The following is a 19,259-nucleotide window of genomic DNA, read 5'->3' on the forward strand; positions in this document are numbered from 1 at the left end:
GCACAATACATGCTGCAGCCCCTGGAAGGCTTTGGATACACCTATGCCCTGGGCACCTAGGGTGCACTAATACAGGGGCTCATAAGGTGAACCAGTTCCAATTCGTAATGCACCTAAAGTGCATTGGCAGTAATTTAGAGAGAGAACAGCAGGCTGTGGGTCTGATTAGCAGGCCCACAGCCACATTAAGTCAGAAACCAGTGAAGCAAAAAGCAAAAATTTGGGGTGACCATAGGATAGCAGACCCTACTCTCCTACAATTGGGCCCCTCTGAACAGGTTTACCTGTGGGGCCCCTGGCTTCTTCACAGGGGAAGGCTGGGAACCTTTCCCTTGGTTCCCTTGGGGATTACTTTGGGGCCCTTTCTGGAACTCCTTCTGTTTAACCTTGTACCCCCCACTCTTCTGCTGGGGACCCTGCCCACCTTTGGCTGAGTCTCCCACTGGACCCTTGTGGACCCTGGTACTGACCCAGCGGTGCGCCTCCTCAGCAAGTTTTCTAGGGTTAGATATCTTGCTATCAATAAGGTGCTGGCGCAGCTCTGGAAAACAGTTATTAGACAAGTGCTCCCAACCAAACAAATCATAAAGAGCTTCATAACTTTCCACTTTGCTGCCCTTTACCCAACCATCCATGGCTCTGCAAAAAAAAGACACATATTCAACCCACGTAGTACCAGGCAACTTCTTACATTCTCTAAAGGCCTGTCTGTACTTTTCTGGGGTTAGGCCATATCTCAACATTAAAGCATCTTTCATATGAGCATAAGACATCCTATCCTCAACAGGCATGTCTAACAGGGTATCTCTCCCCTCATTCACAAAGCGACCCCACAACCCCGCTCCCCAATCCTTCTCAGGGACCCGGTGGGCCAACAATGCTAACTCATATGCTTTAAACCACTGGCCAATATCTTCATTCTTGTGATAATCTTTTATCACATCTTTGGGAAAATAAAACTTACTTTCTGCAGGCACAGATGGGATGCTGCCACCAGAGGGATTCAATTCTAACTTTTTAGCTTGGATATCCAGCTCCCTCAACCTGGTTTCACGCTCCAAAGCTAACTTCTCTCTCTCAAATTCTAACCTTTTGATCTCCAAATCAGCTTCTCTTCTGCCTTTTGCATTTTCTAACTCCAACTGCCCATTTATCTTAAGCCTTGCCATTTCCATGTTGTAAGCTCGCTCTTTCGCCCTTTCTTCTCTTTCTTCAGGGGAAAGACCTTTGGAGGAAACACTGCTACCGGGAGAGGACACAGGCCCATTCACTGGCACCTCCTCATCCCCTTCCTCTGTGGGTACCACCACCGCATCAGAGGGATCTCTGGACTCCAACCAGGCCTCTAGAGCTTTGAGGACTTCTCCTTTGTTTTTGCAGCCTTTAGTAGGGACTTTCAACTGCTTGCAATAATGATCCAACTGCTTTCTGTTGTAATCCTGGATCTTACTTCTATCAAATTCCTCCTCCACAACAACAACAGGGGTAGTGACTCCGGTGTCACTCATGGTCAAAACTGGCAGTGTTCAAAAAATCAAGCTTCAGAAAAGCGGAGAACAAAAATAGAATCCTTCCAATTTAGATTGTGGCTGCGCTATGGTCTGCTTTCACTATGTAGCACACACTAATCACTGCACATGGGTCATAAATGCAAAGTTGAAATCCTCACCGCTGACCCACCAATGTTAGACTTGGCAGTCTCTAGTTGGCAGAGGTATACACTTCTGACAAATAGGGACTGACCTCCTCTAGTCAGGGCAAGGGGATCACACACTTAGATAACCCCTGCTCACCCCCTTGGTAGCTTGGCAAAGCAGACATGCTTATCTCAGAGGCAGTGCGTTAAGCATTTATGACCACATACAGTAATAAAGTGAATACACTACAAATGGACACGACACAGTAGTATTATAAAAATAAGGATTTTTATATAAGGCTTAGCACGAGACCAAATAACAACAAAAATATACCACAATCTTAATAAATACTCTGGTAAGGAAAAATAATAGTTCAAGTGTAATTTCTTCTTAGCACAAAGTCTTTAGTATCAAAAACAACTGTTCTTCTTTAAAGCACAGTTCTTGGCAACAATGTAACCCACACGGGAGTCACACGACGTCGAAGCAAAGTTAATCCAAAGGGTTCGGCGTCGACCGCGAGGAGCGCTACGTCGAGCTCGGAGTCACACGGACCCCCACAACACAGTACCTTGGAAAAGCAAAGCACACGATGATCAGCAGCGTTGAGATGTCCGGCATTGCGTCTCCGGCGTCGATCCGGCCTCGGAGTCTGGGCGACCTGCAGCGGCGTCGATCGATGTCGGGCAGGAGCAGCGCTCACGAGGCGAAGCAGGATACGGCGTCGTCGTCGATGTTGATGATGTTGCAAAGGTGAGCAGCGCTCACGGCGTCGAGAGGGCTCGAAGTCGATGCGATCAGCAGCGGTGCAGACACGAGGTCACTTGGAGTTGGAGCCGAACTCACTACTCACTGGCGTTGCAGCTGGCGTCGGTCGGGCCCGGCGGCTGGCGTCGAGGAAGCGGGACACACTAGCCGTACTCACGATGTCGAGCTGGATTCGGCGACGTCCGTCGGCGTCGAGATTGCTGGATTCTTTCAGAGGTGCTGGATTCACAAGTTCCAGCAACAAGCACTTTTAGCAAATGATGAAGTCCTTTAGCCCTGTGACTTCAGCAGGAGACTGGCACTCTTCCAGTCCTTGGAGATTTTCTTAGCAAAGTCTGAGAGTACACACAAAGTTCCTCTCTCCTGGTTCCTTGGCAAAAATAAAGAAGCAATGCAGGATTCCCCCCAGCAAACAGCACACTAGCAGAAGGGGTAGGCAAGTCCTTGGATCAGCAGGCTTCTTGTCCTTGGTTTCAGGGTTCCTTGTCAGAAGTGATCTAAAGTCTTGGTTCAGGGGTCCTTCTCTTATATCCCTTTTTGGCTTTGATCCCTTTGTCCATGCAGGGGAATTTCCCAACATCCTGGGTTTGTTGTGGGTGTAGCCAGGCAGAGGCACCTGGCCTATTCACTGTGCAGGGCTGAGTCCTCAGCCGCCCAGTAGGAGGTGGAGCCAGTATTGTCACTGGCAGGAGCAGAGCTATCAGCCTCCTGGCAGGAGGTGGGGCGAGGATCGTCCCTGGCAGGCACAGAGCCATCAGTCGCCTGGCAGGAGGTGGAGCCAGCATTGTATCAGGCAGGGCAGTCTATCAGAAGCTACTCTCTCCCTACTCTCAATGCAAATGTCCCACTCATCCCACACTGACTCAGCAGATCTCTGGAGCCACCCAGCTCCTGTCACACACACACCAAACCAGCAGAAACCAGAAATAGTTAGACAAGAAAATAGCCACTTTCTAAAAGTGCTATTTTCAAACCCAGAGTCCAAAAACCATCCACACAAATGGATGCGTGATTAAACCCTGAGTTCAGGGATACCAAACTCGACATTGCACCATGCTCCCCGAGCCAGCTAGGATTATAGCATTAATAACCCTGGCAGCCCATTCTAACTAATGGAGAGCAGGTTACCTTACAATAGTGAAAAACGAATATGGCTGTAATTCACTACTAGGACAGGCCAACCTTGTCAGGCTTGTCCTACCTTATGCTTACAATGCACCCTGCCCTCAGGCCTACCATAGGGGTGACTAACATGAAGTTAAGGGAAGGTTTGGGGACTGGCAAGTAGGTGTACTTGCGCAGTCAGCGTGACAGTACCAGACTGCACGTAGGTCTAGCAATGGCAGACCTGGAGACATACTTTTACTAGGCCGCTCTTGTGGGTGGCACAACATGTGCTGCAAGCCCACGAGCAGCATTTGTATTTACAAGCCCTGGCACTCTGGTGCACTAGACTAGGGACTGATAGTAAACCAAATAAGCCAAACATGGAATTAAATTAATACAGCAATTTTACATAGGGAGCACTTGCACTGTGGCACTGATCAGCAGTGGCACAGTGCCCAAAGCATATACCAGCAAAAACATCGTAAACAGTGGAGGCAAACAGAAAAAAATGGAGGAGAGACTCAAGCCAATGATGTCAGGTCTAACAGTAGTCTTTTGGCTTTACAATCCTTTAAGCGCCCACAAAGGTTCAAGGTAAGGTACAGAGGGGGAAGGAGAGATAAGGGCAAGCGCAAGAAGGGAAGGGTACGTTTTCCAAGCAACGCTGCATTTAACTGGCAATGCTGATAGTCTTACAGTCTTTATTCAGCTTCTTCTGCTGCCGGACTTGCGAACTCAGGACTGGAACTCCTATGTAACTGCCTTCGTTCCGCTAATTTCTGCCGCTAGGCTGGTGAAAACGTGACTGGTACTTTCAGGTCGGCAGTTCTACCAGCAGACGCTTTCCGCTAACACTCTCACTAAGATAAGCTGTCCTCGAAGCTGCGGCTGCAAGGTTCACTGAGTTCCTCCTTCACTGTAACTAAAATACACTACGGAGAAAACTGACACACTCAATCCCTAATTTATTTTGCCATTTTAACTCCCAAGCCGCTTAATCATCCTCCACTTTTTCCATAAATAACTGATAAAGGGGTCCCATTTTATACCTTAACCTCTTCGCCGCTAATGACAAGGGTAACTCGTCATGGAGTTTCCATTGATTTCAATGGAAATTACATTGTGGCACCAGAAGCACCTTAGCATCCAAGTGGTTAATTTAAGTGCTTCGATAATCTTAATTTTTTAAACTATAATAATATTTTTACTTATTTTCTGCACGCAGAAACTACGCAGCTGAAGATATTTAAAAAAATAAGTGCGAACTAACTTATAATTCTTCTGCAAGAACTCAAAAGATGCAAAATGATTCCCCTGAAACAAATCCCCAAGTTTGCTAATTCCCAAACTATGCCACCTTAGCATGACCTGGTCGTTAAAAATCTCTGGCAATAAAGGGCAGTTTTGAAAAGGGGTATCTAGATTCAAATTAGGGCCTATACCTAGTTTCTTTTTTGTTTTCCTCCATATTGCAAATGCGGCGATGACAGCCTTAAATTTTGTTTTCTTATAATAGCTTGTCTCTATTATACGATTTAAACATTGTTTCCCTTCAGAGCCCAAGAGCATCTCATAAATAAAAGGAGCAGGAAACTCCTCCGTTGGATCTTCCAGCAATATTAACACACCCATATGTTGTAAAATAGGTATCTAATGGTATAATTGAAAATTGGGAACACCCCAGCCTCCTATCTCTCTAGGTAACATTCTGTCAGAAGGCTCCAAACTCTTCGCAGAGGCAATACCGAAGCAGGTCCCAATCACCCACCTCCCAGTGCCTCCGCTCCAAGAGCTGAGTGCACCAGCAAGGGGGGAAAGGGGAAGTGGAAGAGAAAGAAGAGACACCTTGAGAACTGCTGCCACCCACACTAGCTGCTGGACCTTGTAGTTTTCTTCTGCCGTCAGTCCAATGGAGAGGGGGTGCCTAATACCCAGAAGGGAAAGAGTAAACAACAACAACCCACATTTCCTAACAACACTCTCCTAATTAAATAAATTAGACTTCTCCTACCAGTCGTTCCGGGGACATTGCTACTCTTCTTATGTTTATGGTGAGCTTCTGTCAGGAGCTTTTAACTGAAATAGGAGAGACTTCATTACTAGTTGTTCCGAAACTTATAACAACCCTATACTGAATTTATCCAGCTATAGCTACATGAAAGGCTTCCTGACAAGTGGTGTAACAATTCTTTTCTGGTGTGTAGTCAATGCATTGCTTCTTAGTTGTAGTCTTCTGGCTTTACAATCCTTCAAGCGCGCACAAAGGTTCAAGGTAAGGTACAGAGGGGGAAGGAGAGATAAGGGCAAGTGCAAGAAGGGAAGGGTACATTTTCCAAGAAACGCTGCATTTAACTGGCAATGCTGATAGTCTTACTGTCTTTATTCAGCTTCTTCTGCTGCCAGATTTGCGAACTCAGGACGGGAACTCCTATGTAACTGCCTTCGTTCCACTCATTTCTGCCGCTAGGCTCGTGAAAACGTGACTGGTACTTTCAGCTCAGCAGTTCTATCAGCAGACGCTTTCCGCTAACACTCTCACTAAGATAAGCTGTCCTCAAAGCTGTGGCTGCAAGGTTCACTGAATTCGTCCTTCACTGTAACTAAAATACACTACGGAGAACAGACTCCAAATTCCAAGAATAACTCTTGGAACTAGAAACCCTGAAATGCTCCCGTCATGAAAGATAGACGCGGAGCTGGGTTTCCATGCTGCTGATTCCACACGATCGTCGGTAAAGTGCGCAGTTATGAACTCGCGCCTTCTCCACAAGCACTAGAATGTGCGGACTTCAAGGGATGCACTAACGGCCATTGTGGCTGCCATCTTAGGGGAGAGGAAACTATGTACATTTACTAGGGAGCTTAACTCTACAGTAAACGGGGACTTTATACAATGAACTGAGAATATTTATGAAGGGCAAGGATACCAGTTATTTTCCCGATTGGGTCGGGACAATGTCTGAGTCTTTAATCGCCGCTTGGGAACACAGATGGTGGCGATTCTGTGGATCCTGACACATACATCTTTTAAATGCTCTCCGCACGTGATGATAGCCCCAAAGAAATCTAGAGCACATTCTCTCAATTCGAGAAAAGTACGACACGGGTATAAGAAAGGGAATAGCCGGAAATAAATACAAACATTTAGGGAAAATAAGCATTTTTAAAATATTGCTCCGACCGAAAAGTGATAAGTGTAGATTATTAATCCTTTCTAGTGTTTTATTAGAGGAGGCAATGATAGGATTCAAATTTAAAGCAATAATATCCTCAATATTTTGGTGTGATCTTGGTACCTAAATAAGTTAACTCCGTCTCAAAGTTAATATTATCTGGGCGGCCAATCTCTGAGTGAATCAATTGCGTCTTAGCAACATTTAATTTATAACCAGAGAACCTCCCAAAAACCTCAGCGGCCTCTATAATCTTTGGTAATGCATTGGTGATATCCGACGTAACCACAGCGATATCATCTGCATACGCAAGTGCTTTATATACCCCATTATTTATCTGGACAGGTTTAAATATTATTCTCCAATGTAGCTATAAAAGGATCAATATATAAAGCGAACAGCAAGGGGGAGCAAGGACAACCTTGTCTCATCCCCCTGGCTATCGACACGTTCCCTGACACCTCCCCAGATACCCGTATAACAGCCGAAGGGTGGAAGTACAATGTCTGTACAGCTGTAATAAATTCCACTGGAAATCCCTTCCATGCCAAAACTGCCCACATAAACCTTCACGAGACCCTGTCAAACGCTTTTTCAGCATCCAACAGGGCCACGACGATGGAGGAATTATTGCCCTGCGACCAATCCAGCATGGAGATGATCCTTTTAATATGATCCCTAGTGTCTCTACGCTGGATAAAGCCATGTTTCCTTAATGAAACCAACCCTGGCATAAGGCCTATTTGTAATAAGTTTAGAGAATATCTTACTATCTAAGTTCAATAATGAAATCGGCCTGTAAGACCCCATTTCAGTATCTTTTTTGCCTTTCTTTTTAAAAACCACTATCGTGGCTTTAGACCAAGAGTCTGATGCCTTGCCAAGAAAGGCCTGGTGACAGACTGCTAGTTATTCATTCTTCAATGTATTCCTAAACGTTCGATAAAGTTTGAGTGGAATACTGTCGGGCCCATGGCTTTACCCTGAGCCAGACCTTGTAGTGCTAGTTCTACTTCACACCAGGTCAAAGGAGCTGATAATATTGCTTTTTGAATGTTCCGATAGTAGATCGGAGGTCAAATCGTCTAAATAATCCCCCTTGTCCCCAGCGCCCATTTCCAACCCCGTGTTACTATATAATAATTGATAAAATCCTTGAAACGCTGTAAGGACACCCTCCTTAGTTTCTTGCAGAACTCCTTGTAAGTCCATAATTTTAGGAATATCACTATAGACTGATTTCTCCCTTAATCTTTTCGCCAGTGTGATACCTGAAGTTTCACAAAATTCATACGCATCTTCTTTATGCTGTGCATATTTACCCGCGATCTGAACAGCAATATTAGCATATGCACTAGCCCTTTTAATAGTAAGATCTCTTTGAGCATTTTGAACTGATGCCGGCTCTGCACCCGAGCTAATCGTTTCAGATAATATCAGCTCGGCTATAATAACCTGATCAAAATGTTGTTGGTGCTTCGTCCAAACCTTTCTACGTTTAAATTTTGAGAAGCTAAGGGTTTCTCCTCTAATAACTGTTTTAAACGTATCCCAAACTATTTCCTGTGGAGCCGTACCTTTGTTAAAGTTAAAAAATTCCTGAATTGTTTTAACCATAAATTGGCAGTACTCCTCATCCAATAATAATTTCCTATCAAAAGACCACAGTTGACAGCTTTTTTTGACTTCCGGATCCAAAGCCAATTCTAATACCACAGGGTTATGATCCGAGACCAATTTGGGCTGAATCAAGATATTCAGTTTAGCTAACAGAGTCGGCGCAATAAAAAAATAGTCTAGTCGAACAAATTTTGTGTGTGGGGCAGAAAAAAAGTATAACCTGGGTCATCGGGATGCAAAAAATTCCAAACATCATATAGGCCATTGTAATATCCTATCATTCCCTATGTGATGCATTTATACCATCTTTAGAATGTTCATAAATGCTGCAGTCAGAATGTTAGTACTCTGACTGCAGAGTGACAGTTGGATGGGCTGAGCACCTGGATAGGAGCTCCTGGTGGGGTCTCCCAATGGTCTCCCCTAGGTCCCCTAATTCTCCTATTGAGCTTGTACCTGACTTAACTTATCTGCTCAATAAAACTACATGAAAACTACCTTCAAGCGTGGACCTATTTACTACATTATTTTGGCGACGATCCTGAAAGAACCTACTTCAGTCACCTCTCAAGTACTACAAGCAACCTACTGGAACAAGATTTAGTGAAATTTATTCAAGGCACCTCAACTGGCATCGTGACCCCACCAGTGACCTGACACCGTCGCCCACAGCAGCCAGTTGTTCAAGCGTCTGGTGAGTCTATTCTCTGTAAGCCTTTCTAGCAACATGCCTTTGCTCTTAATAACAACTGGCAGCGTTTTCAAAATACAAAGATATGTGTACCGCTCGCTTGCATCAATCTGCCAGTTATTCAAGTGTTATTCTGACTGTAACTCTTCCAGCTGCGTTTTCATCATCAATGGAATATCGATATAATTAACAGTCAAGTGTTTAAAGATTGAACATTTTACTAAACAAACCTCGAGCAAACATGCAAGGAATACGTGGCTAAGTGGGAAGGCTACTGACTGTCTATTTGTGATACTCCTTCCTTTAATAACTGAAATTAAGCAGTCACGATTGACGTGCCACTCGTAAATCAGATTAGTGGACGCCTTAAATCTTACTTAGTCTTCCGCTTTACCAGCTACACAACATAAAAGCATATTATCGGTGAAGCAATTATTTTGACTTTAAAAACGTGTACAAATAAATACTTGCTGCCACCTAGTGGAGAAATAATTGACTTCTGCATGACGTTCGGCATCAAATTAAATTTGTTCGACTTCCTACTGTCTAATGCTTTTAAAATGAAGCGCTGCGCTAATGTGGCAAGATTTACGGTCTGAAGGGCCTCCGCTCTCAGCATTCTGGTACCTACTGGAATATTCAAAGGAGCGCTGCGCTATTCAGGCTCGATTTCCAACATCGCTCGGAGCTTATTTTCTCACCTTCCTGGATGTCCGTTAATCGACGGTTGTTCACAAGCGATCTTCCCTCCTTCCCTCCTGCCGTCCATTTGATGACGTCCGTAGAATGCTCCACGGAGTTAGCGAAGCAAGATTCTTCTCTGGTCCAGTGACGCCTGTGACGCCGACCTTTGGAGACACGTTCTTCACGCTTCTCACGCCGCTACAAACAACGTGACAGCCATCTTGTGTTTGTTTAGGTCGTCATAGCAACAACAGCTACTCGTAACATTTACAGACTACAAGTGAGTCTTAAAGCGTTTGTTTTTCCTTCGGTGATATACACACCAGTGTATATTTCTTCACTCATGGAAACAATCAATTTATTCTCAACTGACCAAAATTCACAACAACCTATAGAAACCAATCTGCGTCAACAAAGAACAGTGTACACAGAACCCGGGTGAGAGATCGCTCACCGGAGCTAATGTTGTTTATTTATATATATTTATGTTGCAATTTGTTACAGGCATGTCTTAACTTAGGTGTGCACGAATTTTAAGCTGCCCATTTTCTTCCAGGTTCCTGTTTCCATTTCTTAGAGACAGCGTTTTGTCTCTTGCCATATGTCTTTTATAATATACACTACCATTAGCTACCTATAGTTGTGGTATTTAAGTGAGAAGTCATAATTTAGTATTGTTTGGGTACATTTAGTAGTGTATGGGAGCTGGTCTCCTTACTCTAAATTATCTTCAGTGTTGGGTGGTGCGCACACTCATTCACTGGTCCCCCTTTATATGTGCCTAATCTTTGTTGTCTATGCTTTTCACAATGTGGCTTTTATTCTTCTAGGCAGTTGTTTTGTTGTAGCAGTGACTTAAAAATTAGTTGCACTTTAATCTAAATAATTAATTGGTATCCAACCTTTATATCATTACAGCTGAGTGTTTTAAAAATGTAACTGTATTTGCTTAGAGTTTCAGTCCCTTTTAGTATTCAGTACTGCTTGACAGTTTTCGATATACGGACTCTTTCTGTGTTGCGTAGGGTTTACTACAACATTTTGTTTCCCTGTGTTTTGCTAAGGATTATAATCCTTTAGTTCCCAACAGCACCACATTAGTTGTCCTCACATGGACCCCATTAATTTTGTAGGTGCATTTTGTTATGCTTGGGATACTTTCCCTTGACATTATTGTAATGGGTTCCTACTCATACTTTATTTTGTATTTCTCTTCCTGTTTAGGAGTTGTTTTAGGGTGCAATTCCCTTTGTGTGACATGGGTTCCCACCCATACTCTGTCTTTTCGGTCCAATTTGAAGGGATTTATGAAAAGTTTAAAGTTTCTTATATCTCTTTTCACGAGTTTTCTAATTTTTGCTAGTTATTTAGCATTTTATTAAGTGCACAACGTGGCTTTCCACACAGTTTAGTATTTATTCTTAAATTGCCAGTAAGTTCTGTTTCTATTTTGGTGCACTTTGTTTTTTTTCATAAAGAGATTATTCCTTATTATCATATTTAGCTTATGTTCTAGTCATATTTTAGTGCCTTCATGCATTTTTTTTAGCTAAATATGTTCTGTTTTTTGTATTTTAATTAATTTTTCTCGCACTATTTCCATTGCACTACTGATATGTTTTTGTTTATGGTTAATAGTGTTTTGATGAGGTTCTCCTAACTTGTTCCTCATTTTCTTTTCTGTTTTATTCTTCTTTCTCTGATTTTCTGTGTTCCATAATTTCCATTTCTCTTCGTTCTCCATTCATTCCTGTTCTGGCCAGTAGGTATGCGTTGGAGTTGTGTTTCGTATTTTCTTCTTTTCTGCCGTTGTGTGAGAAGGGAGGATGGTCTGTATGTTTGGTTCTATTCTCCTATTCCTATTTCTGGATTGTTTCTTTTCCTATTTCGTTAATTCTTTCTTTCTTGTGCTCTCTTTTCTTGATTTCATTCTCTGCTTCTAAAATGATGTTTCTAACTTTTAAAATTTTATATAAGAAAGGGGGATATGTAATATCCTATCATTCCCTATGTGATGCATTTATACCATCTTTAGAATGTTCATAAATGCTGCAGTCAGAATGTTAGTACTCTGACTGCAGAGTGACAGTTGGATGGGCTGAGCACCTGGATAGGAGCTCCTGGTGGGGTCTCCCAATGGTCTCCCCTAGGTCCCCTAATTCTCCTATTGAGCTTGTACCTGACTTAACTTATCTGCTCAATAAAACTACATGAAAACTACCTTCAAGCGTGGACCTATTTACTACAGCCATGTTATAGCATCAAGCCCAGTAGCGCTATAAATGCCAGCCTCTTTTTACCTGTATACACATAACTTGATCTGACATTCACACCCGCTTCAATATTTACATTAGAATCACCACACAATAACACCGGTTGTGGCCACTGTGCCACTTCAATATTCAAAAAATTCAAAAGTTCAGCATTGTCCAAATTAGGGCCATATACATTACAAAGTGTGAATCTGAATTGCCCAATCCTAAACTCCCCAATAACCCAATGACTCCATCTATCTGCGGCAGACTTAATGCAAGCACCCACACCACGTTTTATGTGTCTCGCTGCCCCTCTCTTCACCCCTGTTTCTTTAGAACACACTGCCAGTTCCATGCCAAAATTTTTCAGATACCCCCTATTAGCCCACGCAACATGAGTTTCTTGTAGGCATAGTAAATCGATATGTAATATTTGCACAATTTTAGCTAATACCTGCCGTTTCTTGGGATCATTAAGGCCGCATATATTTAACGTACAAATCTTTATTTTCCTATCCATTAACAAAGACAAACAAAGTAGACACTGCCATCCCTACTGAAAAAACTAGATAATATTTTACATGTCTTTTAAACATCCTTTCATCATTTAAAATATTCTGTAAAAAAGAGACTACCATCAGATACTTCTGATCTGCTGCTGACTTTTCACCCCCCACCAGTTACACCACCTACACCCCCTACCCAGCACCTTAACCCCACATCCCTCCCACAACGTCCTTCCACCCCACCCACCCATCATATGAGGCCCAGGGACCATCAGTCCATGCAAAATATGGAGTACCGTGACCCCCCCCCTTCCAGGTCGGTCAGAAAGAATGTCGGGCAAAATTTAGAAAAAGGGAAAAAAAAGAACCTTAAGTATTACTAACGTAAATACCAAATATCCCCAATCTAAACTTTTTCTGCCCTACTTCAAACCTTCCAAATACTCTTTAGCCTTAATTTGTGAAAGAAAATATTTCGTTTTCTCTTTCAACATAACCTTCAGTTCTGCCGGATTCCGCAAATACACAACCGCCCCTTTTTAAAAAAAAATCAGGTATCATTTGACATAGATGCCAACGCTTAGACACAGTGGCCTGACAAAAGTCTGGCCTAACAAAAAAACTACAGTCCTTAGCAAATGTTTTCTTATCTGGCCGTGCTCGGACAAAAATATCCTCTTGAGCTAGAAAATTGTTAAAGCAAACTAAGATTGCTCTGGGATGTTCCTCTTCTCCTTGACGTGGCTGCTTCGCCCTGAAAGGAAACCGATGTGCCCTTTGGATTTCCCTAGACCAGTCCCGTAATGTCAGTTTAGGGAATGCTTCATTCAATAATTCCACAACAAATTTCCGGATGTCTGAGCCCTCCTTTTTCTACGGCACACCCAAAAGGAGCACTTTATTTCTTCGGGCATAGTTTTCCAGCTCCGTCAATTTATAACTAAGATCATCACGATGAGCTTTAACAGATTCTAGCTCTAATTTTTGAACAACAGCATCATCTTCAAGTACTGAGAGTCTGGCCTCAGCTTCAGTAACTCTATCAGCTGTTTCAGCCCCGATTTTTATTGCCTGTCGCGCAGCATTCTTGATTTAAAGCACATAGCCTACATTCGTAGGTTCTCTGCTTTACTCTCCGCTCTATGACCCATCATTTTGTTATAGATTGTGGCCAGAGTGATCTCCTGTGGAGCAGATATTTCCTTGCCTTCAGAAGCAGCTACTTCTGCTCCTGGAGCTCCCATCACAATCTCAGATGCTTCAGAGACCTGCTTCACCATTCTAGACTTAGTACCCTGTGACACTCTTTTCTTCCGTCTCTTTACAGTGACAATGCTGAGAATTGATGAGGTTGCACTCAATCTTAAGCCCTCTGCAGAGCTGCTGCCCTCACTATAGTCCATCCAATCCCTACTTAAATTCATACTTTCATCAGAGGATGGATCCGACATTGAATACAATTTTTTGCCAGTTTCATGTACCCCGCTCGCTTCTTGCGCTCCCTCCGTTAAGACAAGCAGGTCTATCTCTGTTGCCAGGTTATCCATACTACCAGTCAGCGTTTCTTCAACAGCACTTTCAATACTTTCATAGACTCCATCGCCCACAATACCGCTCTCAGCGTTCCTCTGGCTTAGGCTGTGCTGCACCATCAGGATTCAAGCAAGCCGGGCCGACGACGGCTGAAATGCCAGAAACCGGTCCCCGGAAGCTTGTTTCCTTCCCAGTGTAAGAATTGGCTTGGTAGTTTGGTTTGCCCTGTTCCCATCATGCACTGGGACAGGAACAGACTAATTTGCATATAGCCCGGTTCTGAGCTGGGATGGTGCAGTGAGCTAAAAAACGGTGTTGGATCTAGCCCTGATCTCTTGACTGGGTGAGATTATTCTGCTTAATTCAGAAACTCTGTCCATCACCACCCCTTGTTGTTAAATATTTTGTCCACCATAAGCGTGGAAGGGTATACTCAGATTTGGGTCCCTTGCTCATTGCACCATCAGGATTCAAGCAAGCCGGGCCGACGACGGCTGAAATGCCAGAAACCGGTCACCGGAAGCTTGTTTCCTTCCCAGTGTAAGAATTGGCTTGGTAGTTTGGTTTGCCCTGTTCCCATCATGCACTGGGACAGGAACAGACCAATTTGCATATAGCCAGGTTCTGAGCTGGGATGGTGCAGTGAGCTAAAAAACGGTGTTGGATCTAGCCCTGATCTCTTGACTTGGTGAGAGTATTCGGATTAATTCAGAAACTCTGTCCATCACCACCCCTTGTTGTTAAATATTTTGTCCACCATAAGCGTGGAAGGGTATACTCAGATGTGAGTCCCTTGCTCATTGCACCATCAGGATTCAAGCAAGCCGGGCTGACGACGGCTGAAATGCCGAAAACCAGTCCCCGGAAGCTTGTTTCCTTCCCAGTGTAAGAATTGGCTTGGTAGTTTGGTTTGCCCTGTTCCCATCATGCACTGGGACAGGAACTGACAAATTTGCATATAGCCAGGTTCTGAGCTGGGATGGTGCAGTGAGCTAAAAAACGGTGTTAGATCTAGCCCTGATCTCTTGACTGGGTGAGAGTATTCTGCTTAATTCAGAAACTCTGTCCATCACCACCCCTTGTTGTTAAATATTTTGTCCACCATAAGCGTGGAAGGGCATACTCAGATGTGAGTCCCTTGCTCATTGCACCATCAGGATTCAAGCAAGCAGGACCGACAACGGCTGAAATGCCAGAAACCGGTCCCCGGAAGCTTGTTTCCTTCCCAGTGTAAGAATTGGCTTGGTAGTTTGGTTTGCCCTGTTCCCATCATGCACTGGGACAGGAACAGACTAATTTGCATATAGCCAGGTTCTGAGCTGGGATGGTGCAGTGAGCTAAAAAACGGTGTTGGATCTAGCCCTGATCTCTTGACTGGGTGAGAGTATTCTGCTTAATTCAGAAACTCTGTCCATCACCACCCCTTGTTGTTAAATATTTTGTCCACCATAAGCATGGAAGGGTATACTCAGATGTGAGTCCCTTGCTCATTGCACCATCAGGATTCAAGCAAGCCGGGCTGTTGACGGCTGAAATGCCAGAAACCGGTCCAGGGAAGCTTGTTTCCTTCCCAGTGTAAGAATTGGCTTGGTAGTTTGGTTTGTCCTGTTCCCATCATGCACTGGGACAGGAACAGACTAATTTGCATATAGCCAGGTTCTGAGCTGGGATGGTGCAGTGAGCTAAAAAACGGTGTTGGATCTAGCCCTGATATCTTGACTGGGTGAGATTATTCTGCTTAATTAAGAAACTCTGTCCATCACCGCCCCTTGTTGTTAAATATTTTGTCCACCATAAGCGTGGAAGGGTATACTCAGATTTGAGTCCCTTGCTCTTTGCACCATCAGGATTCAAGCAAGCCGGACCGACGACGGCTGAAATGCCAGAAACCGGTCCCCGGAAGCTTGTTTCCTTCCCAGTGTAAGAATTGGCTTGGTAGTTTGGTTTGCCCTGTTCCCATCATGCACTGGGACAGGAACAGACTAATTTGCATATAGCCAGGTTCTGAGCTGGGATGGTGCAGTGAGCTAAAAAACGGTGTTGGATCTAGCCCTGATCTCTTGACTGGGTGAGAGTATTCTGCTTAATTCAGAAACTCTGTCCATCACCACCCCTTGTTGTTAAAAAGTACAGATATGAGCAGCTGAATACCGGTCAACCAGATTATATTCAGAGGATCCAAGGTTTCGCCAGTGTGTTCCATACATTTGCCGTCTTCTGTTTGAGAGTTATTTGTCAGAAATTTCATATGTGTAAACCACATCTTAAGGTCAGGAATTAATATTCAAAATCTCTCTGCAAAGGAATGCATTGATAAAGTTCATGGAAAAGATGAAAAGTTAGAATACAACTTGATTAATTTCATGACTTGCCAACATGGTACTAAAGAGCATTGGTATCATCGTCATGGAAAACTGAAATGTATGTAGAAAAATCTACGTGCACCTACCTGCATTCTGATGCTCAGTTGTGCTAAGTACACGTAGGAGGGATGACCTGCTAGAAATTTGGAGAGAAGTGAACTCAAACATTAGGATATCAGTGTGAAGACAGCAAGAGAACTTTGCCCATTGGAGCTTGCACATTTTTGTAGATATTTTAACCACAGTTTCCAAGCCATGCTGTCTTTTAATTACAACAAAACAGATACTGCTCTTGGTGAAGTAACAGATTTAATTTGGTGTACCAAGCAAGAGGTGCTCCTCATATTCACATGCTACTATGGATATAAGATCCACCAAAAATTGGAACAGAGAGTGATGAGTCTACACTTTTCTCTTAGAACAGTTAGTGGCATGAGTCATCCTGAAAGACAGTAGTGAAAAAGGCATTAGAAAAAGGCCAAGGAAGAATGAACAGCTTTTTGTCTGTGGTCAGGCGCTCACTAACACAGAAATCACAGAAAAATACATTCAACTTCAGAAGAACAGAGGCCTCCAAGTATATTAATGACTTACCAGACGCCGTGAGGTGAATGGCCAGCGGCCCTTGGGCCAACTTCAGCGCCCCAGCATCCACTCCCATAACGCCGTGAGGGAAACGGCCAACACCGCTACACTGAGGACGCCGCGAGGGCTGGGACTTCACATCCCAGGTGCCCCGGCAGCTGCAGGCGCGGGAGTGACGCCGCAGGAGCGCCCGGAGGCGCTATTAAGCACGGAGCGCCCTGAGCTCCCTGGGGGACTTACTAGACGCCGTGAGGTGAACGGCCAGCGACCCTTGGGCCAACTTCAGCGCCCCAGCATCCACTCCCATAACTCCTTGAGGGAAACGGCCAACCCCGCTACACTGAGGATGCCGCAAGGGCTGGGACTTCACATCCCAGGTGCCCCGGTGGCTGCAGGCGCGGGAGTGACGCCACAGGAGCGCCAGGAGGCGAAATAAAGCCGGAACGCCCCTCGCACCCACGAGTCGCGCGCGGGAGAAGCCCGGGACAAGGGCAGGCCGTCTTAGGCCGTCTGAGGCCGAAGGAGGCTGGGCTGGGCCACCCCCCTTTTGGCTGCCCTATTCCATGTCTGTGGACCATATGCAAAGTCAGTGGCAAAGCAATTTAAATTCTGATTATAACTGTGCTTGAACTATGGGGAAAAAAATCGCACCTGCAACTAGGTCAAAAGACTCTCTTAAATCGGCCTACCCATTGGTTACTACCACTCCGCGACCAACACTGACCGCAATCGACAAAATGCTTCAAAAAACTGTTGATGTTGTCGCGAATGCCATTCAGAACACTGAAAGGCGCTTTTCGCTTCCATCTACTTTGCTCCCCCTTCTATTGAATCATGATAATTCCACAGACTAATTACTTGCTGCTTCCTATGCAGGACTCCCAGGGACAGAGCCAAATGAGAACTGCATAATCACGGACATTGCTCCAGTGTCACAACGTACCCCCGGTAGCAGATTATCTTCTACTCCTACTCTGCTCAGGACTGATACAAATATCAGCCAAGACTCCTGTGCACTACTGGTTGATGACCAGCTTTGTGTAAACGACACTGAATCACAGGCGGACTTTGATATATCAATCACTGAGGTAGACAAAAGTGATAGTATTCCCGCACGAACCAGGGGCCAAAAAGCCAAGAGGAAAACGAAGCATCTAAACACTGAGTCCCCATTAAAAACATATAGATATAAAAGAGGACGCAAGCGCAACCGGAGAGCCCCTGCCCCCGTAGAACAGGAAAAGATCAGGGGGAAAGATGAAATTATGGCAGCTAAAACTTTACCCATAGAAGCTATTGTAGTACCAGGTAATGAGGCATTTTGGGGGAGGATGGAGACATTATTGTCCACACTCTTAGGTCCAATTAACCAACAAATCTTGAACTTGGACAAAAAGCTGAAAGTGTTGGACGATCGTGTATCAAAACTGGGCATAGGGCAGACTCCCATTAATAAAGCTGATAATGGGACATCAGGGTCCTCTAAGGCCAAAACTAGTGGCCCCAACACTAATACCAACTTAAAAACGGTGGGTCACAATAAACCCACCCCAACTGCGCCCACACCTAGTACTAGTAATAACCAACCCCCCCAAAAAAACAGGCCCTTAATTCAAATCAGAATTTAACTAAAACAGTAAGTGTGTTAAGGACGGACCCTAACACCGATAACAGTGTAAGGGCCCTAACCCACCAATCTAAGAGCAATCCCCAAAACTGCCCGACAACCGAATCTGAATCCAATTTATTGAATCCTAGAGAGAAGATGCCTTCTCGCATCAATCTCCCTCCTGAATGCGGGGCATACGTGCTGATTTTGGTAAATGTTCCTAAATTAAAGAATGAAAAAGAAGAAAGCCACACAACCCTCAATAATAGGATTCTCCACTGGCTATCCACTAATTGTAATTTCCCAACGAAAGGAGCAAGGGAGATTATCCAAACACAAAGAGTTGGGTGGGTAGGTCCATTGAGAAAGAAGTTTGAGGGAGACTGTGTCGTCATCAATTTTAGGTCCCCACAATGGGCCCAAAACACCCTTGCTAATGCACCACTACCTTCACCCTGGGAATTTAATACGACCCTGCTCCCCTTGGCTTATTTCTACGGACATCTAACCCCAGCTTTTAATCCTATGTTTAAACCAGCTGTACATTCTCAGGATCGAAATCTTGGAATCAGGAATTTTTATCCATCTCATCAACCAAACCAAGATCTCAATCCCATGAACATTCAAGCCCAGTGTTACCAAACAAAATCTACTGGATATCCGATGACATACCCACATCCTCCTTTTATGCCCGGTACAACTATAGTGAGAGGCCACACTTCAGCCCT

Source organism: Lissotriton vulgaris, chromosome 3_1 (genome assembly GCF_964263255.1).
Source record: "Lissotriton vulgaris chromosome 3_1, aLisVul1.2, whole genome shotgun sequence".
Classification (NCBI taxonomy): Eukaryota; Metazoa; Chordata; class Amphibia; order Caudata; family Salamandridae; genus Lissotriton; species Lissotriton vulgaris.